Source organism: Myotis myotis, unplaced genomic scaffold (assembly GCF_014108235.1).
Source record: "Myotis myotis isolate mMyoMyo1 unplaced genomic scaffold, mMyoMyo1.p scaffold_m19_p_8, whole genome shotgun sequence".
Taxonomy (NCBI): domain Eukaryota; kingdom Metazoa; phylum Chordata; class Mammalia; order Chiroptera; family Vespertilionidae; genus Myotis; species Myotis myotis.
In genome coordinates, this window is record NW_023416390.1 from 54,578,758 (window position 1) to 54,602,107 (window position 23,350).

The following is a 23,350-nucleotide window of genomic DNA, read 5'->3' on the forward strand; positions in this document are numbered from 1 at the left end:
TAAGGATTAAGGTCTCTTTATAAAACCCCCTCTCTGCTTAATGCCCTCCCTGTTCTCCTATTTTTTGGTTAGAGTAGCATTCAGTTTTTACTTTCTTAGGACTATGTAATGCTATTGACTGCTGGATGATATAACAGAGTAGTGGGCAAAAGAATATTTATAGTTGTGAATACTCAATACACAGAGTTCATTCTTGTATTATTATTTACTTACTATTATACTATTTATTTGTATTACAACTATAAATCTACTTTTGCCCACCATATACTATGGCTTTTTCCTTTTCTAAAAAACCTTTTCCCTGAAAAAACTTCCTGTTTGCTTTATTTCTTTTCCTTTTTTGTTTTAATCCTCACCTGAGGATATATTTTTTCCATTGATTTTTAGAGAGTGGAAGGAAAAGAAAGAGAGAGAAACATCAACATGAGACATGATTGGTTGCCTCTTGCATGTGCCCTGACCAGGCAGTGATCAAGCCAGCAACCGATGTACATGCCCTTGACCAGGATCGAACCCTTGACTCTTCAACTTGAGGGCTGACACTCTATCCCAGCCGTGGGCAAACTACAGCCTGCGGGCCGGATCCGGCCCGTTTGAAATGAATAAAACTAAAAAAAAAAAAAAAAGACCGTACCCTTTTATGTAATGATGTTTACTTTGAATTTATATTAGTTCACACAAACACTCCATCCATGCTTTTGTTCCGGCCCTCCAGTCCAGTTTAAGAACCCATTGTGGCCCTCAAGTCAAAAAGTTTGCCCACCCCTGCCTATCCACTGAGCCAAACTAGTTAGGACAGTTTATTATTATCACTAATACAACTCCCAATCCACTCGAACATTTGTTATTTTATCAATTTCATCTTTTTAGAAGAAGCTCTTCTTGAGCTTTCTGACTTGCTCCAGTCTGGACTTGTTGCCCTTTATGCCTAAAGGAGACCTTCTTTCACCTTGAATTTGGGAATTCCCTTTGGGATTTACGTCCTATCTCAACTACCTTTCTCTAGCTGAATCCCTCATTTTCAGTATCCCAAATCTTTATCCTTCTTGTTTACTTGTCCACTTGGTGAAGTTAACCCTGCAGTAGCTACTTCTGAGAAAGTGTTTGCGAAGTACATTTTTTGAGACCTTGCATAACTGAAAATAGCTTTACTCAAGCCTCAGACTTAACTGATAGTTTCCAGGTTAAGAGTTCTAGGTTAGAAGTAATTATTCCTTAGAATTTGGAAAGCCTTGCTATGCTCTCTTCTAATTTACATTTGTTTTTGTTGAAATCCAGAGACAGTCTGATTCCTGATTTTGTACTTAACCTATATGGAAGTTCATCCTTCAGTTTGTGAGATTTTCTGGAATTATTTTTTGGGCAATTTCATTTCTTCTGTGTCCCTTTCTGGGACTACAACTATACGGATGTTGAAACTTCTAAAGTGGTACTCTAATTCCTCCCAGCCTCCTTTTCAATTTTAAATGAACTTCTTTTCTTCTTTTCCTATTTTATAGATAAAATATCTTAAGCCTATTGTCTATGGCAATCAGTATTATGCTGCCAAGTGATAGGTAACCAATCCTAAATAAATAAAGTAATAATCAAGGTAAGTAATGGTGCTTATGGAGCTCCACTGAGACTAGGACTGTGTGAGCCAAACAATGTTCCACCACCAGATGTTCCATGCCCAGTTTAACCAGAGCAGCTCAATTCTGATTATTTATACACTCACGTACACATGCATTTCAAGGCTGAAAAGAAACACAGGCTTAAAGGTAGATTCCTACCACCTTCACCCCAGAATGACTTATAATTCTTTAATAAGATCTACCTTTTGTGGGGTGATAGACAGCGTGAGTGATTTGGGAGGTAGGAAAGACCGCTTTGCTGGGTTTCCCCCACTGCTAACACTATTGTAAGCGTTCTGCCAGTGTTCACACTTGTGAGAGGCCAGTTTAAATCTAAAGCAGTTTCAGGATGAAGGATAGAAATTACCTGAAGTAACTGCTTCCTCTTCCACTGTGCCCTAGAAAAGAAAGTCACCTGCTTTTCCCAACTCCTTGGGGTATGAATAATAAGAGTTCGAATTCTATTTAAGAAAAGTTGCCACCTTAGCAAACAAAGAGGTGAATAAGTGAGAGATACATCCTATCTTTTCTGTATCTGAGTTCTGTTGGCCTTCTCACCCACAAAAAACAACAGAGGCAAATAGCAGAAAATAAGTCAATAATGTAGTACACAAGCATAAATAAAAGGATACCCTCTGTCTTAGATAGTTAAGGTAACTCTTTAGAGAAGTATGTGTGTTTTCCTTATTTGAAGAAAGGAAATGGATGAAAACTGTCACTCGTAACATTTACTTAAGATCGTTCCCCCTTTTAAGAGAGCTCCATGGCAAAAGCAGCCAATTCCCCAAATGACAGCTTGCATTTCTAGTCTCACCTTCTTGGTTGTAAACTTTGGTTATCGATATACTCATAGCACACTGCACTATACTGTTTCTGTGTTCCACTCAGACAGCTGAAATAATGGGAACTTACAGAGCCAGCATCATCAGAATCTGGATTTTGTATTTTTTCCATAAGCAGGTTGGCTAAATGCATAAGGATAAACAAGGTAAGACAACTTCATTGATCAAACTGAAAGCTCCCCAGACCAGGTTCTCCATCTGGCTGGATTTTAGAACTTGGTGAAACTTTTTGTGCTATCTTCTGAGAATTAAAAGAAGACTGCACAGAGACCACACCCCTGAGTTTCAGCTTTGCCTCACTCCCTTTTCTTCTCCAGTTGTATAAAATTTCTTTCAGACAATTTATCAAATGTGATTGGTTGAAGTACACAACTAAACAATATCACACCAAAAGGGAAACTAGCATGTGTTGTACCCCTTTGAGGTGAACATAAACATGGTACTGCTCAGTTAGCTTGCTCAGTTTTGTAAGGGGTATCCTCTCCTGTGAGTAGGTGCCATGTTAGAATCTGGAGATGGGGTGGGGTATGCAGTTTAAAAGTGGCTACTGAATATTAAAAATCTGTTTTTATAAATCACAAAAGTAGGGCTCCTTAGAATATTCTTGAATGGAGAAACTATAAGAGAAAGCTTACATTCTGTTTGAGGAGGCATACGAGGTCTGTGTTGAAAGCAAGGGCACATATTACAATCTCCTAATATTTGTGAGATTTCAATGTTTATAAAAAAGGAAATATGGACTCAAAAAGGTTGAGAAACATCAATATCAAAGAAAAGGCATTTCTAGTTTAGGGGTAGCATATATATGATGTTATGAAATGCCACATAATACATGGCTAGGAATAGTAAAACCATTTAAAAATCCCACAATAACAGTTGTTTTTCTTCAAGTAATTTTAAATAATATATTACCTTGAAATGATCTGAGTTCCTGATTTCTGTCTTTTTTAGCAGGTCTCTCTTCATAGCAAAATTCCCTGTTGTTTGTTCTGCCACTCATGGGAACAATTCTCCATACCTCATTCCAGATAATATCCTCCTCTTTCCCCATGATTGAAAACCATTGCAGCAAGCATAGGCCATAGTAGAGGAAAAGTTTTACATCAATTGGCTATCTATTTTCATCTACCATTTACTTTTGCATAATGGGTATGGTTTAAAAAACATGAGTTTTTGCTATGAAGCATGCCCTCAAATCATGTCAATAGTTATTTTTTCTAGATTAATAGATGATCAATTAAAATACTCAAATATCCAACCATTCACATAATGCCTGCATCACTCTGTAAATAACACGTATGAGTCTCCTGAAGTATACATGTGCACATTGCTAAATTATATTACCTGACTGAGGTCATATCCTTGAAAGTAATCAAAAAGTGTTTAAAATAAGTTAATAACTCTACCAAAGATTACATAATATACTATTAGCCACATATTAAGTCAACTATTAGTTGAGTGAAAAGGTAGTCTTTGGTTAGATAGTTTGTATTCCTTAGAAGCCAGCCCTGTTCTATGTGTGCACACACCACACACATACCTGGACTGTGAGACTGATGTCCACTTTATATTTAAGTAAGTACCAGCCTGCTTAGCCTGTGTATTTTCTCACTCATTTTGAAACCACCCTATGGGATTTGCCTACAGTAGAATGTCAGCTTGGTTATTACCTGTAAAGGAAGAAATTTCCCAGCAAAAATAGGAAGCTAATGACAACAAACTGAAACTGATGCTCTTTCAATTGAGTTTCACTCTTGGTTTCTTTCAGGGCATATAGTACCTTACCCACGTAGAAGCAACACCTTTTCTTTTATACTACAACTGGAATAGAGGTGAGAAAGAGAATTTTATTATCAGCCTCAGTCTACCTACAACATTTTCCCTGACCATAAAAAGAGGGGCTGGGGGAAGGAGAGGGATAAAAACAACCAGGATCAGCACAGCAGTTCTTTGTTCTCAACATTATGGGTGTTTCAGACCCTTTTATTTATTTTGAGAAGTTTTTGTTTTGTTGTAAGTTCTGGATCTGTTTGCAAAATATTGTTGCTGTTTTAAGAACAACGTACTTTCAAACCAACATGGTTTCATGAGTGAATTCTTTCAGACTTTCAAAGGACAGAGAGCTCTTATGCTATCTACATTACTTTAGAGCAGAGAAAGAAGGAACTCTTCACAGTTCTTTTCAGGAACCCAGCATAACCTTGATATCGCTTTGGCAAAGATAACACAGAAAAAGAAGACTACAGATAAAACTCAATTATTGATTTTAAATAAAACTACTACCAAAAGGAACCTATATGCTTAAATATTACACCATAACCAGGTGTAAGCTTGGATCACAAACTGAAAATCTACTAAAATAACTTACCATCCTAAAATAAGTTAAAGAAGAAAAACACATGATAGGCCATGACAGATGCCAAAAAGCCACAGGATAGAATTCAACTTCCAGTCCTGATGAATATATCGTTAAGTAGTAATGAAAAGACAGCATCTTAAGAAGAAATAGACAAAATGAGCAATCAACATCTACTACTTAAAAGTCCTCTCAAAGTGCTAGCCAATGCACAGACAAAATAGACTTTGCACACAATCCAAAATCTAATCTCTGCAAAAATCCTACTAAGCTAGAAACAGTAAAGACACTTTCTTGGTAAAGAGAATTTATTGGAAATTAAATAATAGCGAAACAGGATTATTTTAATGAAATATGAGCAGTTTATATTTTATTGAAAGAGTGCAATATTCTAGAAAATTTTGAAAAAGAGGGACTTGCTTTATGAATTACTTTTTTAAAAAAAAAGGCCATTATCAAAGAGATTAGTATTTGTATGGGAAGAGACAAATAGAACAATGCAACAGAAGAATAAGAAGAAGAAGAAAAAGACCCATGTATACATTTTTACTATTTGAAGGTAGTATTATTCCTAGCCAGTTGGGGGAAAGAATTGATTTCAGGAAAAATGGCTAAATATCTATCTTGAACAATGTACAAAAATAATTCAGATGTTTTAATAAGTAAAGCATAAATATTATTAAAAAAAATTAAGACAATATAGAAACATATTTTAATAATTTTTAAGTGGGGATCACCTTAAGCAATATAAAACCTAGGCATTTTAAACCAAAAGACTGACAGTTCTTGAAAATATATTTCACAAAGGATTAATATATCTGGATCTTAATAAAATATAATTGTGAAGAATAAAGGGCAATGTACAGACAGGCTGTTTTAAGAGATAGTCAACTAGATTATGGTACACCCAGACAGAGGAATACCATGCTGCCGTTAAGAAGATAAGGTAGTGTTGCTGTAACCGGTTTGGCTCAGTGGATAGAGCCTCAGCCTGCGGACTGAAGGGTCCCAGGTTCGATTCCCGTCAAGGGCATGTACCTTGGTTGCGGGCACGTCCCCAGTGGGGGGTGTACAGGAGGCAACTGATCGATGTTACTCTCTCTATCCCTCTTCCTTCCTCTCTGTAAAAAGTCAATAAAATACATTTTTTTAAAAAGATAAGGTAGTGTTGCATAAGGCATGACTTCCACTACGTATTTTTTTTTTTATCTGAGTAAGCAGATAACAGGATAGTATGCACATAAAATCTCCTTTTCATAAGAAAGTGAAATAACACGTCTATGTACCTATAAGAGCGAGATGTCAAAGGCCTTGGTGTACACGGTTGGGGGTAGGGCTGCAAAAGAGTTTCCTTTTCTGCTTTGTACATGGTTGTATCATGCTAGGGTTTCCTCCCGTCCCCAAAGATCAGGGACAAAATAATTTTCCGACAGAACACAGTGCATGCTTGTCTGCTACCTCTCGCTTGAAATGTATATTCCAATCGTGGCGGGAGGAGGGGGGAAAAGATCATTTCATTTTCCTTCGTTTTCAGGTCACTTCACTTCCTTCCTTACCATTTCTCCCGTATGAGAACTTTGTCAAAAGCACCTGAGATAAGTGACACTGGACATAGCAAGGCTGCCCTATGTTTGCTTGTTACAACGTAACAAGAGAGACAACTCCTCTCGCTCGGGTATCCTCCCGCCTTCTTCGCCTCTTGACCAGCGCGGCTCTCCACGGCGGCCACTCACTCTCAGCGACTGGACCCAGCGTCCAGGTTCCCTGCACCGGCGGCGGGTGAGCCTCCGCTCTTCCCGCCTCGGCCACCCCTTCTCCCCGGGACGCTCGGGGAAGTTACCCAACTTCTCGCCGACAAGACTATGAGGACACCCGCGGGGAAGCCGAGAACAGAATTGCGCAACAACTTGGGAAAAAGTTTTCGAAAGCGTGACCGTGACAGCGCTAGCTTCTGGCAGGCGGCTCCCGCGCCCCCTAAGCCCTGCCTCCCCAGTTTTCCAGCGAAGACGACGGCGTCCGACAGAGTCCCTCCCCAGCTACGTCGCGGCGGGGACGTCCTGGGCCCGGAAAGCCCCTCCCGGTTCAGCCCGGAGCGCAGACCCGCTGGCTCCTCTCGCACCAAGTCCCTCCCCGTCCAGAGACCTGGACTTCTCCTCAGCTCCCCGGTTTCTCTCCCAGCGGCCACACGCTGCCAGCGGATGCCTCTCGCTCACACACACACACACAAGTTCTCCGTCGCCGTGCTCGACGGGGTCGGACACACCTACTCGTTCACGAAGTTTCTTACTCACAGTTCAGGGGTTCCGAGTGGGTCTTCCACGCTCCGGGTCGGCGGCGCCCAGCCAAGGGACTCCAACCGGAAGTGGCTTGCCGTTCCAGTTCAGAGGGCAGCGCCTGCGCGCGGAGCCATTAACTCCTCACCCTGCACCTCCCCGGGGCCAGGCCGGGCCTCTCCCGCCCCGCCCCTCTCCGCCCACACGAGCCCTGCCTAGCGCAGCCCCGCCCCCGCCCACACAAGTCCCACCCAGTGCAGCCCCGCTCCTCCCCGCCCACACAAGCCCCGCCCAGCGCAGCCCCGCCCCCGCCCACACAAGCCCCGCCTAGCGCAGCCCCGCCCCCGCCCACACAAGTCCCACCCAGTGCAGCCCCGCTCCTCCCCGCCCACACAAGCCCCGCCCAGCGCAGCCCCGCTCCTCCCCGCCCACACAAGCCCCGCCCAGCGCAGCCCCGCTCCTCCCCGCCCACACAAGCCCCGCCCAGCGCAGCCCGGTGCCTCCCTGCCCCGCAGGGAAAACTGCCACTGAAAGAGGACCAATGTCAAGTATAAAGGTCACCTGAGGGTCTTGGTTAGGTTTTTGCCGAACAATAAATAACCAACCAGGTCTAAAACCACCCTGTAGGTGAGTTAGCGAACACAGAATCACCCGAGAGGCTTATGAAGGTTCTAACAACTCACCCAGAGAGATTCCTAGAATTCAGAGGAACTGGGTGAAGGCAAGGAACCTGTTTTCGGCAGATCCTCGCGTGGATATGGTTAAGGTCCACACTCAGAAACCCTACTCACACACGTACACACACACATTTGGTCCCCCCCCCCCCCCCCCCCCAACAAGTAACGCCTTTCATTAACTGTACTTGCTAAAGTTTGAGTGGTTGGTAAATGCAACAAATCTCTATTAGGAAATTTCCCACGATGTTGCCATTTCCAAGCCATGCTTGAATATTGTCCAAGATAAAGATTTTAGATAACTGAAGGAAAGTGTTTGTACTCCCAGTTTTAGCTCTGACACCTACAGGCTAAGGCAAGTTGCTTAACTTAATGAACCTTCATTTTTTTTTTTTTTTTATCTGACAAAGGAGGACAATAATAACCTACTTTACTGGATGGATGGTTGAGAAGATCAATCCGATAGAGTAAGCAAAAGCTCGTGGTAAAGTATAGAATGCTCTCCAAAGGAAAGGTGGTGTCCCAAGTCACTCGCATCATGCTGGCTCCTTCCCATCACGAAGGTTTTCCCTGGGATTCCTTTCAGGAAATGAAAGTAGTCAAATCCACAGCCCATGTGGCAGCTTCCCAAGAACACGGAAGGCTGGGACTCTCCGTGTTGACTGCAGTATGATTGCATCTGGCTGAAAGCAGGTAGCATTCTCAGAAGCTTCCATGATAAAGACCTATTTACTTATTTAATTAAAAATAGTTTTTAAAACTCTCACTGCTTTTGCATATATTTGATGTGGGTTAATGGTGTTTGAAAAAGACCTCACCACCAAACACAAAGCCAAGAAAAAATGACCATGAATACTATGTATTTTTGTCAGGCAGAGCCTGCTCTAGAACATAACTTTATATCCATAGACTTGACAAAATTTTCTAAGTCATAAACTCTCCAGTCCTAGTGATCCTGGCCATGCCATGCCTGAACAGGTCTTCAGTTCATAATTTTTTCTTCATCCTGAAAATGTTAAGCCTAGCTCTGGAGTTCTTGACCTTCTTCTTCTTCTTCTTCCTCCTCCTCCTCCTCCTCCTCCTCCTCCTCCTCCTCCTCCTCCTCCTCCTCCTCCTCCTCCTCTTCTTCTTCTTCTCTGGTTATATGGTCCATGTAACTTAGAAGCTGCTATCTCCCCGGGGAAGTCCAGCTTCTTGCCCCTCCTGTGATAGAATTTTTTTCTCTGTTAGAGCAGGAGGATCAGGCACTAGCTGCCCCAACTTCTCCCTACACTCCTGAACCATGGATGTTTGCGCTTCTTTCCTTAAGCTAGTAAGTCCAAGGGTTTACAAATTTGACAGTGCATTTTAAAATATTGGGCTTCCTTTTAAAAGTCAAAAACAAAATATAGTTTTAAAGACTTTTTTAAACAAACACAAACTTCTTGTATATAAATTGTGACCAGTTGAACAGTTTTCTTGTAATAAGTTATTGAGTTAAACATGACAATACAAAGCTTTTTTAAAAGAATTTATTTTTTTAGAGAAGTTTTAGGTTCATAGCAAAATTGAGAAGAGGGTACAGAGACTTCCCATACACTCCCTACATGGACACATGCACAAGCCTCTTCCATTGTCAACATCTCCCAGCAGAGTAGTACATTTGTCACAATAGATGAACCTACATTGTCATATCATTATCGTTCAAAGCCCATAGTTCACATTAAGGTTCATGCTCAGTGTTTTATGTACAAACATACATTTTATAGGTTTGGTCCTCGCAGCTACGGCAGCTTGCCTTGGCCCTCACAGCCCCTGTCTGGTGTTATTAGCATATTACGCTTTTATTATTATAGACCGGAGGCCTGGTACATGAAATTCGTGTGTGTGTGTGTGTGTGTGTGTGTGTGGGGGGGGGGTTCTTTAGCCCAGCCTGCACCCTCTCGCAATCCAGGACCCCTCAGACATCCCTCCCGCAATCTGGGACTGCTGGCTCCTAACTGTTCGCCTGCCTGCCTGATCACCCCTAACCACTCGCCTCCCTGCCTGATTGCCCCTAACCACTCTGCCTGCCTGCCTCATCGCCCTTGACCACTTGCCTGCCTGATTGCACCTAACCACTCTGCCTGCCTGCTGATTGCCCCTAATCACTCTGCATGCCTGCCTAATCACCCCTAACAGCCTCTGCCTCTGCCCCCCACAACTGCGGCTTTGTCTGGAAGGATGTCCGGAATGACATCTGGAAGGTTGTTTGGCTGTCTGGTCTAATTAGCATACTACTCTTTTATTATTATAGATACCTTAGGTTAGCAAGCAGTACTGTGTGGTAGATTGGGATGAAAATGAGAATTGCAGACTTATTAAAAATATCTTAGAAGCTATTTTCAAAACTACTTAATATTTTATTGTGAGTTCTAAATATAAATCTAGGGACAAGGAAAGCTGCCAGTATAAATACTACAACTTGGAATGTCAGGTAAGCATCAATGATCTCACTCAAATCTTAGATGTGAAATATCACTATTAATAGAATCTGGTTGACTTCTGATTTAAGATGACATCTGGACTAGCTGTTTGTGTCTCAGATTCTCTAAACTAAATGAAAAATCAGGAAAATATGAGAACTCATAATAGCATTGAAAGGCAGGATTGATAACCAGGTGTATGGCTGAGCAATCTGTGCCCTATTCAGTGTACCCAGCTGACAGAGGTGCTCACTTACCCCTTAGGCTTGAATCATCCCTAAAGGGGTGCCTTTTTCTAAGCCACTAAAAACATCAAAAGAGTAGCTGTAACCCTGGTGACAAAATCTGACAGGATTTCCCTCCATTTGCAAGAACTGTGGGGGCTGAAATGGATATGAACTTTGTTATTTGAAGGTGACCAAATCTGCTGGCCTGAAGGAAAAGAAATGTTTCTGTCTCTCTTTCCCTCTCCTTCCTTCTCTCTCTAAGATCAATAAAAAAATATATTTAAAAACAACAACAAACCTATCTGCCTCCTGGCACATACGAATGAATTGACAGTAACCCCACTACTACAGGTAGTATTTTACACCTCCTTGCCCCAATATCCCCCATTAGCACTTCTCTCTATTACCCGTTTTGGAGCTATGGTTTGGATTATAGCAACATGATTCCAATGGGAGTAGAGAGATAGGATGCTCTGTATTTAAGGATGCGTGAAGCAAAATATCAAAGGGGCTGGGCAGACAGAACAGTGTGTTTGATTCTCACTGGGAGTTTAATTTTTCACATATGGTTCCAACCAAGGAAAAGACCAATGATTGTTTCTGATTAACTAGGAATTAGTCTCTTCATAGTAAAATAGGCAATTAGAATGAGGAGTCTCACCGCAAGCCAATACCTGTGCTGACAAAATTGATAAATGTCAATTTCACGCCAAAAATTTAGCTGTGAGCTGTACATGTATACTGTCTCTAAGTTCAAGATCTGTGCAGAGAAACTAATAGAATTCACGCAGTAATAATGAGAATCAAGGAAAATCCATAAATTGGGTTAGTAAAGGATACATGAGGCTTAGAATGAGTAAATTCAAGACAAAGTACTCCTTTTTAAAAGATTATGCTGCATGAATGAAGTAGGAGAGAATCCTCAAAATGCTGAGAAAGTGAACACTTTGGAAAATGATACTAGAAGCATAAGTAAATGGACTGTTAGGTAGTTAGGTGCTGACCACTGTCAGAAAAAAAAATAAGTAAATGGAAAGAATCTGCTTTGCATTTTCTATGAAACAGGAGATGAAATACAAGATATTAGACTAATATAAGAAGAGACCTAGTTAAGTGGCAGGGAGAAATAAAAACAAATTGAATAAGTTAAGGCTATAAGGACATAGAATATGCAATGTCAAAATTCAAATATTATTTAGACATAATCCAGGGATCAGTACTACAGAATATTAAATTAATGTTTAGAGTAAAAGCTTAAAAAACTCGATAAAAATGTAAATGTAAAGGACAAATAGATGAAAACCATTGCATGAAATAGTAGAAAAATAGTGCTACAACTTCTTCAGAAGAGATCAGAGTAAATGGAACAGAAATAGCAATCAAAGATATATAAAAAGGTATCTGAAGTAATAATTTAGTCCAAAGCAGAGATGAAAAGGATCAATGAGTTTTGAAAAATATTAAAGAAAAGAGACCAAACTTTGACCTAACCTGGTAAAAATGTGATATTAATGATTTATCAATTTATTCAGCAAATTTTTTGTGAGTACTTGACATATGCTAACTGTTACGAATACAAAGAAGAGCCAGACACATTCCTAACCAAATAACTTAGAATGCCTTGTGATTGAGCTACATATCAGAAGCAGGCAATTGCTGCACGATGTGGTATTACAATATTACAATTGGGGTAAGTGTGGGATACTCTGAAAACACATTGGAAAGGCTTTCGCCCAGGTTTGAGCGGGTGAGGGAAGACTGCCTGTATCTAAAGTATGGAAAAATAATCAACAAGAATTTGAGCAGAAAAGAAATTACTTGCAAAGGAAAAAATATATAGAAAAGTCGTCTTCATTATTAAACTTCAGAAGCTGAGTAGAATAACATTTACAGTTGTTTGGGAACTGTCTATACAAAGGCTATATAGCCACACAAGTTATCATTCACATAGGAAAGGAAAACAAAGACATTCGTAGATACTTCAGGGATCAGAAATATACCACTCATTTTCTGAAATAACTGAAGAGATACTTCAGTTGGTCAAGAAGGGAATCGAAATAAAAAAACCAAAGATGAACTTCTGATATAAAATAAATATTTATAATTATTTGAAATAATTTAAATACTAGATTAAGTAAAAACTTGTTGCAAATATAAGGAGACTATTAAAAATAATTTAAAAATAATTTTTAAGACATAAGATATAAGTATAAAAATAATTTAATAATAACATATTCTAAACTTCCTAATTATAGCAACAAAAACTCAAGTGGTGAAAGAAAGCTGGCAGGAAGTAAAAATTTCTAATTGACTCATTTTTTATATTTTATATGTGGAAATAAGAAAATGATAGATAGGGTCTCACTCTAACTATAATTGAACATATATTATTTTAGCTTTTTTTTTTTTAAATATATTTTATTGATTTTTTACAGAGAGAAAGGGAGAGAGATAGAGAGTTAGAAACATCGATGAGAGAGAAACATCGATTAGCTGCCTCCTGCACATCTCCTACTGGGGAGATGCCCACAACCCAGGTACATGCCCTTGACCGGAATCGAACCTGGGACCCTTCAGTCCGCAGGCCGACGCTCCATCCACTGAGCCAAACCGGTTTCGGCTATTTTAGCTTTTTTTAAATGTAAAGATAAATAAGTACAAGTAGAATAAAAATTATATGTTCATTTTTTTATCGTGTAAATAGAAGAAAGAAAATAAAACATTGTTCATATCACATAAAACTCTTACTTCCCAGCATTTATCAATCACCCAATAAGGTAACTCATGTAAGTGCTCCTCTGCAACATTTCTTGCTGCATATACTCTGTGTCCCTATTGTCACACTCTGGCCTCATTGTCACTATGTCTATTGTCGTCCCTGTTCAAGCCACTATCAATTCATATTTACCATATCAGCCTTCTCACTGTTTTCCTCACTTTTACTCTCATCAAATTCTAAATGTTATGTTCCTGTATCACTTAAAATCACTCATGGTTTCATATCGCCCTTAGGATAAAATCCAAACTCTAACCTTGAAGCTTCTTCTTACTTCTCTAGATTCATATCTTCTCTCTTCCTCTTGCTGATTTGGGGCTTTTTCAATACTTCAAATGCTCCCTGTTCTGTCTGTTTCAGGTGTTTGCTCATGTGGTTTTCTTATTCCAGAACATGTTTCCCTCATGTTTTACTTGGTCTGTTAGGCCTCGGCTAACTGGACTGACTCTAAGCAGGACCTCACTTGACTCCCCTTCCAGGTTAGAACTATGGGCTCAGCTATAGATCCCTATTTCACTGTCCTTTCCTCTCTATGACATGCTCCACACTTAAAATTCCAATATGCACATATAGATGTTTTTGAAGTTAGGATGGCTGTTATAATGATATTAAGGATATGTGCAAACACCAGTCTGAGGCCTAGCTGGTCATTGTCCTCCCTCCCCCGCAAAACCAAACTCAAGCTGAGATAGGTCATTCATATTGGTAATAAGTAAGAATTCTGAGTTAAAATTGGCTCATTCATATGTTGGCATTGTCATTTATTTACAATATGACTTTATTAGCCCTATACCTCAATTTCTTCATCTGTCAAATGCAGATTATAGTAGTACTTGCCTCAAAGTTTGTGTGTATGTACAATGAGATAATATATAAGCAGGGCCTGGTATACCGAAGAAACTCAATAATATTAACTAAAAGATAATTTCTGTAATTTAAGTATGTGGTTCTATGTATAGTTATTTTTAATTTAAATAAGTGGTTGTAATTATCATTTAAAATGTCTTTAAAAGCTCTTCCTGAGAAAAGCTAGACATTGGACTCACAAGAAAAAAATCTTTAAATGAACTATCTTATATGCCCAAAGAGCTAAAGAAAGCCATGGACAAAGAACCAAAGAAAATGAGGAAAATGATAAATGGAAAAAATGAGAATATTAGTAAAGAGGTAGAAACTATTAAAAGGAACAAAATAGAAATGTGGAGCTGAACAATACTATAAGTGAAACAAAACATTTACTAGAGGGGCTTGGTAGCCGATTTGAGGAGGCAGAAGAGCCAGCGAATATGATGATAATGTGATGGAAATTATCTAGTTGGTGGAGCATTAAAAAAAAGAATAAAGAAAAAAGAGCCTAAAGACATGTGAGACAGCATCCAGTGAACCAAAGCATGCATTATGGAAGTTCTGAAGGAGAAGTGAGAGAAAAGGAACAGAAAAAAATTTTTTTGAGGATATGATGGCCCCAAATTTCCCAATTTGATGAAAGACTGAATCTGCACATTCAAGAAGCCCAATAAACAACAGTAGGATAAGCACAAAGAGATTCACACTGAGGTACATTATAATCAAACTGTCGAGAGCCCAAGATGAAAGTCGTAAGTAGTAAGAAAGTAGTAAGAAAGAAATGACTCATCATGAACAAAGGATCCTCAGTAAGAATACAAACAACTTCACTTTGAGATTATGAGGGAAAGAAGGCAATGGAATGACATATTTAAAGTGCTGGAAAAAATAGGTCTCAACCATGAATTCTATGTCTGGCAAAACTATTCTTCAAAAATAAGGAGAAATTGAAATAGTCTGCGATAAAAATAAAGGTAAGGGAGTTGTTGTTAGTAGACTTACCCTATGAGAAATGATAGAGTCCTTCAGGCTCAAATAAAAGTCTACTAGACAATAATTTAAATCCATACCAAAAAATTAACCCTGGTGAAGACAACTACATAGGTAAATATATAATCCAGCGTGACTGTATTTTTTGTTTGAAGTCTTATTTTTATTTCCAACATAATTTAAAAAACAAATGCTTAAAAATAATTATAAATCTATGTTAATGAGCATACAATGTATAAAGATAAAATTTGTGATTACAACAACATAAGGGAGGGAATCAAGCTGTATATGAGTAGAATGCTTGTATATTATTGAAGTTCAGTTAGTATTAATTCAAATTAGATTATAAATTTAAGTTGCTAATTTTAATCCTCATAGTAACCACTAAGACAGTATCTTAAAAAACATATAAAAGCAAATGAGAATGGAATAAAATGGTATATAGCAAAGAGTTAACGAAACACAAAAGAAGGCAGTAATGGGGGAAGTAAGTGAGGAACAGAAAAATGGTGTAAGGCATACAGAAATCAAATAGCAAAATGGCAGAAGTAAGGCTTCCTTATCAGCAATTACTTTAAATATAAACAGATTAACCTCCCAAACCAAAAGGCAGAGCTTGGCAGCATGGGTAATGCAACATGATCAAACTACGTATATGTTGTTTACAAAGACTTACTTTAGATAAAAAAGACGTAAATAAGTTAAAAGTAAAAGCGTGAAAAAATTCTCCATGCAAATAGTTACAAAAAGAGAGATGGAGCAGCTATACTAATAGCAGATAAAATAGCTTTTACATAAAAAACTGTTGTAAGAATGAAGAAGGGCATTATAGTGATAAAAGTCATATATCAAGAAAATATAAAAATTATACAAATGTACACATCAAACAAACACCCCCTGTCCCTGTAAATACATGAAGCAAATATTGATAGAACTGAAGGGAGAAATAGACAGTAGAGAATAATAGTTGGAGATACCACTTTTATTTTTATTTTATTATTATTATTTTTTACATATATTTATTGATTTCAGAGAGGAAGGGAGCGGGAGAGATAGAAACATCAATGATGAGAGAGAATCATTGATTGGCTGCCTCCTGCACACCCCCTACTGGGGATCGAGCCCACAACCCGGACATGTGCCCTTGTCCAGAATCCAACCTGGGACCCTTCAGTCTGCAGGCCAACGCTCCATCCACTGAGCCAAACCGGCTAGGTTAAGGAGATACCACTTTTAATAAATGATAGAAAAAAACAGAAGTTCAAAAAGGAAATAGAGGACTTGAAGAATAGTATAAACAACTAGACTTAACATATATATATATATAGAACAATCTACCCAACAACAGTAGAATACACATTCTTCTCAAGTGGATATGAAAACTTCTCCATGATTGATTAAATGTTAGGCCACAAAAACTCTCAATATACTTAAAAATATCAAAATCATACAAAATATCTTCTCCAACCAAAATGAAATGAAGCTAGAAATCAATAAAATAAGGAAAACTGGAAAATTCATAAATATGTGCAAATTAAACAATACATTCTTAACCAACGGATCAATAGGAAATCACAAGGGAAATTAGATTTACTTAGAAATAGATCACACCATGCCAAAACTCATGGGATGCAATGAAAGCAGTGCTCTGAGGGAAATGAATAGCTGTAAACATCTACATTTTTTAAAAAAGAGAAAAGTCTGAAATCAGTAACCTAACTTGACATGCCAAAGAACTAGAAAAGAAGTAAAGCTAGCAGAAAAAAAGAAACAATAGAGATCAGAGCAGAGATAAATGAAATAGAGAGTGAAAAAACAGTAGAGTCAATGAAGTCAAAATCAGTTTTTGAAAAGCTTGACAATAAATCTTTAGCTAGTCTATAAGAAAATGGGAGAGAACAGCAAATAATTAAAATCAGAAATGAAAGTGTGGACATTACTACCAACTAAACAAAAATAACAAGGATAATAAGAGAATACTATGAATAATCATATGCCAACGAGTTAGATTACCTAATAGTAATGTACAAATTCCCAGAAACACATAAATTACCCAAACGGAATCTAGAAGAAATATAAAATATAAACATACTTATAACAAAGAGATCTAATCAGTAATCACAAACCTCCTAAGAAAGGAAGGTCCAGGACCAGTCAGTTTCACTGGTGAATTCTATCAAATGTGTAAAGAAGAATTAACACCAGTCCTTCTCAAACTCTTTAAAAATACAGAGGAGGAGGAAATACTTCCTAACTCTTTCTATGAAGCCAGAATTACTGTGATACCAAAGCCAGACAAAACACGGAAATAAAAGAAAACTAAAAACCAATATTCCTCTCCCCTCTCAATTCCTCAGGGTCACAGGCTGTAAAATATAGAAGGAACCCTGCCAATCTGGAGGTAAAAGTGACAGCCTGTTATTAGCCACTAGCAGTTGTTGCGAGGCTGAAGCCAGAGCGGACAGTTCTTCTGGAGCCAGTGGTCCGTCATTTCTCAGGTATCGCCGAGAGCCCAGCAAGGCTGAACTGTAAAGAATGGAAGCAAATGCCTCTGTTGAGATGTTTTTAAAAGTCCTGGAGAATCGGTTGCTTCAGACTACCAAACTAGTGGAAGAACATTTGGATGCTGAAATTCAGGAACTGGATCAGATGGATGAGGATGAATTGGAACACCTCAAAGAAAAGAGATTCGAGGCACTAAGAAAAGCTTAACAGCAGAAACAAGAATGACTTTCAAAAAGGACCTGGGGACTACAGAGAAATCCCCAGTGAGAGAGACTTTTTTCAAGAAGTCAGAGAGAGTAAAAAAGTGGGTTGCCATTTCTACAGAGACTCCACATTCGGGTGTAAAATGCTAGACATTCACTTGGTAATATTGTCCGAGAAACATCTGGAGACCACATTTTTGAAGCTGAATGTAGAAAAGCACCTTTCCTTTTTTTGAGACTGAGGATCAAAATCATTCCCACATTAGCACTGGTAAAAGACGGAAAAACACAAGATTATGTTGCTTGACTTACTGGCCTAGAAATACAGATGGCTTCGCCACAGAAACTTTAGAATGGAGGCTTGGTTGTTCTGATATTCTTAATTACGATGGGAATTTAATGGAGCTACCATTTCAGAGCCAAAAGAAATTTGGAACAAACTTCCCAAAGCTGGAAAAGAAAACTATCAAGGAAAGAAGTATGATTTGGACTCTGATGATGGAGAGCAGTTATAATTCTTTGTAAACTGACTTTTTACTTCTGCTTACTTTAGAATTAGATGTATTTTCTAAATTCTGTTGACTTTTGATACATTGGTCATCTAATGAGCTTATTTTAGCTTTATACAGTTTCATCACACTGAAAGATATCTTTAATATTTTCTGTGTGGACCTCATGTTTAAGTTGCGGAAAACTGCTGAGTTCTTATATTATTCGGGTAGGATGTGGATTATCTATTTTTGCAATTTATTTTATCATAATATGAGTTTTTATGTCTTTGTACCATTCACAGTTGTGTTTTTAATCCACTGGTTTGGAAATAGAACTTCAGCGAACAGTTTCAGGACTAATTCTCATGCATTATTTACTTTATGCAACAGGTCAAGTAACATTTAATAGTGTAACAGACTGCACTTGTAAATGAATTATAAACACTTTTTACTTCTGTAATATATTTACATAACTATTAAAGAATTGATAAAAAATAACAACAACCAAAATCATTTACAGATAAAGATGCAAAAGTTCTCCACAAGATACTAGTAAACTAAACTAATAGCATATTAAGTAGACTTCACATTATGACCAAATGTGATTTATCCCTGGAATGAAAGGGTGGTTAAACAGAAGAAAACCATTCAATGTGGCATATACCACATAATAGAATAAGAAAGAAAAAAAAAACACCCCACATGATTATCTCCATTGATGCAGAAAAGACATTTGACAAAATCCAACACCCTTTCATGATTTAAATAAAAAGAAGCAGACAACTAGAAATGGAAGGAAACTTCCTCAATATGATAAAGAGAACTTATGAGAATTCCATAGCTAACATATTACTCAATGGTGAAAACTGAAAGGTTTCCCCTTAAAACCAGGAACAAGACCACTGCAGTTCAACATTGTCCTAAAGTTCTAGCCAAAGCATTTAAACAAGAAAAAAAAAGGCATATAAATTAGAAAGGAATAAATGAAAATATCTGTTTTCAGATATTATCTATATATATAAAAGGCTAATATGCAAAGTGTCCCATCGGGAGTTCGACCAGGAGACCAGGAGTTCACTTGCTTGCTATGACATGTGCTGACCACCAGGGGGCAGCGCAGAATGAAGGAAGGCCCCAGCTGGCAGCCAGAAGGCTCCAATCGGCTCTGATTGCCTGCCAGGCCTAGGGACCCCACCCATGCACAAATTTTGTGCACTAGGCATCTAGTTCCTATGTATAAAAAAATTCCAAAGAATCCATAAGAATGAACAAATTATTTTACCAAAGTTGCTAAATATAAGGTTAACACTCAAAAATCAGTTGTGCTTTTATGCATCATCAATGAATAATCCAAAAATGAAATTAAGGAAATAATTCTACTTACAATAGTATTCAAAATAATTTTATGTGATGTGAATTTTACCTCAATTTTTTTTTAAAGGGGGAAAAAAGGAAAAATTAAGGAATTCTGAATAAACTATGGACTGAGTTAGTAAAAATGTATCAATATTTGTTCCTTAAGTGTAACAAATGTACCATACTAATGTAAGCTGTTAATAATAGAAGAAACTGTGTGTGATGGAGTATATGAAAACTCTGTAATGTTTGCTCAATTTTTCTCTAAATCTAAAGTTATTCTAAAAAATAAAGCCTATTAACTAAAAAAAACCCTTTATTATCCTAAGTAATTTTTGGATCAAAGAGAAAATAAAACTACAATGAAAAAAACATAAAATAATGGCCATGTGAAAGTGACATATAAAAGTGAGATGTAGTTAGAATGGTACTCAAAGAAAATTCCTAGCCTTAAATGTTTTCATTACAAAACAAGAAAGAAAAAAAAAAAATATGAACTAATCATTCAACGCAAGAACAGAAAAGTAAGATATTCTAAAATAAAGCATTAAGAAATATTAATAAATATAAAAAAACTAATTATTTGAAAAAATGAAAACCATAAAAGTAATACATCCAGATTAACTCTTTGACATGTCCAATCAGGAAAAAAAAGAGAGGGAGAGAGAAAACATAAATGGTCAAAATAAGTAATGAAAAAGGGTTATCCACATAGTTATAGAGATGATTTTTAAAAAGTACAAGGGAATACCATGTAAGCTAATAGATTTGAAAAATTTGATAAAAACAAAATCACATGAACAAAACAACCAAAAGTGGGTGCCAAGGATAAATAGTGTTAAGGTTTGCTCTTTAAACATTTCAAAGAGCAAATAAAGCCCATTAAACTTTTTGAAAGCATGGTAAACCGGTATTTTTTTAAATCAGAAAATAAAAAATACAGATTAATTTCGTTTAAGAATATGAAAGCAAAATTTCTCAGTAAATTACAGACATTTCTTATTCAGCATACATTGGTGTAAGATCAGTGAATTTGGACACATTTTGCATACCACTGTCGGTTGTAACTGAATTGTGGTCTGCAACTGGCGCTGTCATAATAGGGAGAAAGCTTTTTGCACAAAATGCAGGAACAGCTGCTTTGTTTGAGTATCTGGTTGCTCTGCCGGGAGAGGGCTTTTTGGCTGTGACACATTGTTTTCATTCTTTTCTGTTAATTTGAGTTGTGAACTAAATTGTGAATCCAAAATAATAGGGGAGAGGCATCTAAGAAGTGTGGATTGAAGAGAAAATGAGGAAATGTGTAGGTTTGGTTTGGTTGGTTTTGATCAATTTATTATTTTAACCAGAGCAAAAAAATATATATACGTTAAACTATAAATCTACCTTTTTACTGGGGACATGATTTTTGGTATCACAGAATTTAAAAAAAATGAAATTATTGTATTGTGTAACAGCACAGTACTATATAGTTTAAAACTATATAGGAAACCATACAGTTGTCTCTAATGATATAAAAAAGACATTGAATATAATTTTACATGAAGTCTTGATACACCTTTAGTAAACTCGGGTTAGAAATGTATTTGGTAGTTATCTGGTTTTTATAACAAGCTTATTTACTTCAAACCAATAGCCAACGTCATTCTTAATGTTAACCACTAGGGAAATTCCCACTGAGATCAGAATGAGACAAGGTTGGCTGCTATCTCTTCTGTTATTAAACACTGTTCTAGAAGTTCTGGACAATGTGGTGAGAAGGAAAAAAAAAGGCTACGAAATTATATTTTTTCTATGTAGACTTCACATGTAAATTACCTAAAATAATTTAGAATAAAGGATTGATATAATGGCTAAATGCAAGATAAAATTATGAAATCAAGCACTTTTTAAAACCACCACCCCACACAAAGAAAATAAAACATGCTGAAATACAGTTTACTATAAACAAAGACCTATATGTTTTCTGAGGCCTTAAGTACATGGAGAGAAAGAATGTTTGCAGACAGGCAAGTTCTCTACTGTAAGAATGATTCTTTTCATCAAATCAGTGTATGTTTTATGAAATTCCAACCAGAACCTTTTGGGAGGAATTTAACAGATTTGTTTTAAATCTTCCAGTTGGCCATCTCTTTTATTGTCACAAGTGTTTAAAAGAAGTATCCGGACATTCCTTCAGGGCCCTGGTCACTTGCTATCAGGAACCTCAGTCAGGTTGGACTTGATATACAGCCCACATCCCTCCTGCCTGGAGATAGATAGCTGTGTGCGCCCGTGAACAGGTAAGAGTGCACCCTGGAGGGAGTGAGGAAATGGGGTGGATGAGTGAAGAGAAGGGAGACTTGGAAATAACTTCTAAGCTTCAGTGAATGACTTGGCTGCTCTGGGCCCTTGGCTAGGTCATCTTCCTTTCTCCCCCATCATTTTGCAGTTCAGATAACACATCTCAAAATATTGTTTTAATGTTGTAAGAAGGCAGGGCAGTGGAAACAGAGAGCCATGGAAAAAGTGATATGAGATCTTGTTTAAGCCCTGGTTCTGCCTTGAACTGGAAGATCTTGTGATTGTTTTCCTCCAGGAGACACTCAATAAACGGCAGCTATTAATATAACAATAGTGATAATGATTCTTGATGTTTACTCTTTTTGAACTACCAACATTTCCTAGGCTTATCATTAAGAAAATACTTAAGAAAATACTATACAGTCTTTAGTATTCATCTTTGTTTCTGAACATAGAAGTCAATTGGTAATAGAAGAAGACTAGATTACTCTAATTATGTAAGTTTAAATGTTTTAAGATAGGAAATGGAAAGTTTTCCATGAGGTTAATACTTTATTGTAAAGATATATTCATTAACATGTATTTCTTAGAAAATGGAAAAATATAAACTTTAGTTAATGTTTGAATGAATACACTGGATGAGACAGGAATTGATTTTTAAAATTTTAACCCAAAAGAAGTATGACTATATATAGTATTAGTGTACTTTTCAACCTAGTAAGCTATATGCAACTTAACTTATGCTAACTACATATCTTTTAAGTCTTACATTGTTATAAAAACCACTCAGAGAAGGTGTATGTTCCAGATATAAACGAAAAAAAAAAAATGATCATTTCAAGTAGACATCAATTTTATTTTAAATGTTGGGAAAAGTGTAAAAAGTATCACAGTATTTTAAATTATCCTTTAGTTTTAGCTAAGGACCCTATTTTGTAAACGTCAAATTTCTAACTATGACAATAAATACAAAGGTATTATTGAATCATGTCATAAATTACTCACTTAGCAGAAGCAAGAGGAGAACAAGTCAGCCACACTTCAGTTTAAGACATCCTGGCCACCTTGCTTTAGGTTGCGAATCAATAGGAACGACTGAAGTTTTTGGTCACCTCTTCTTCAGCTTACAAGTCTTCCTTCACAGACTATTCCTCTTTAAAGATGTGGGCAGTTACAGAGTCTGAAAGCTTTATACACAGGCTCTAGAATGCTGCCCAAGCCTCCCTGAGCTCTCCCTTGTGTTGAACTGGGAACTTCCACTGAGAAATCCCCTGACTTGAAAACTTCCTTATTTGTAACTATCAACGGCCAATCATGGCAACATATTGAAATGAAGCAAAGACACCAGAAATTGTTCTGTAAACCACCCGTGACTGTCGCTCTGACTTCCTTTTGAAGCAAAGACACTTTACTTGAATAGTTAGGGCATTTTAAGAGAAATCCAGAAATTATAAACACAAATATTTTAGGT

At 37.4% G+C, this 23,350-nt stretch overlaps 1 protein-coding gene and 1 pseudogene across 3 annotated transcripts in view; one reads left to right on the plus strand and one right to left on the minus strand.

Annotated features, from left to right (window-relative positions):
• The window catches only part of TANK (TRAF family member associated NFKB activator), a 105,603-nt gene extending 82,494 nt beyond the window's left edge, over positions 1-23,109 (minus strand). For 2 of the 3 annotated variants that reach the window (XM_036318631.1, XM_036318629.1), the window contains exon 1: positions 7,103-7,256. The gene's annotated coding sequence lies outside the window, so the exon portion shown is untranslated. Of the gene's footprint in view, positions 1-7,102; positions 7,257-22,884 lie in introns of those variants that run through there. The other variant, XM_036318634.1, reaches the window with a different exon arrangement.
• Positions 17,577-18,264, plus strand: LOC118662045 (annotated as a pseudogene).
• Positions 23,110-23,350: the final 241 nt, after the last annotated feature.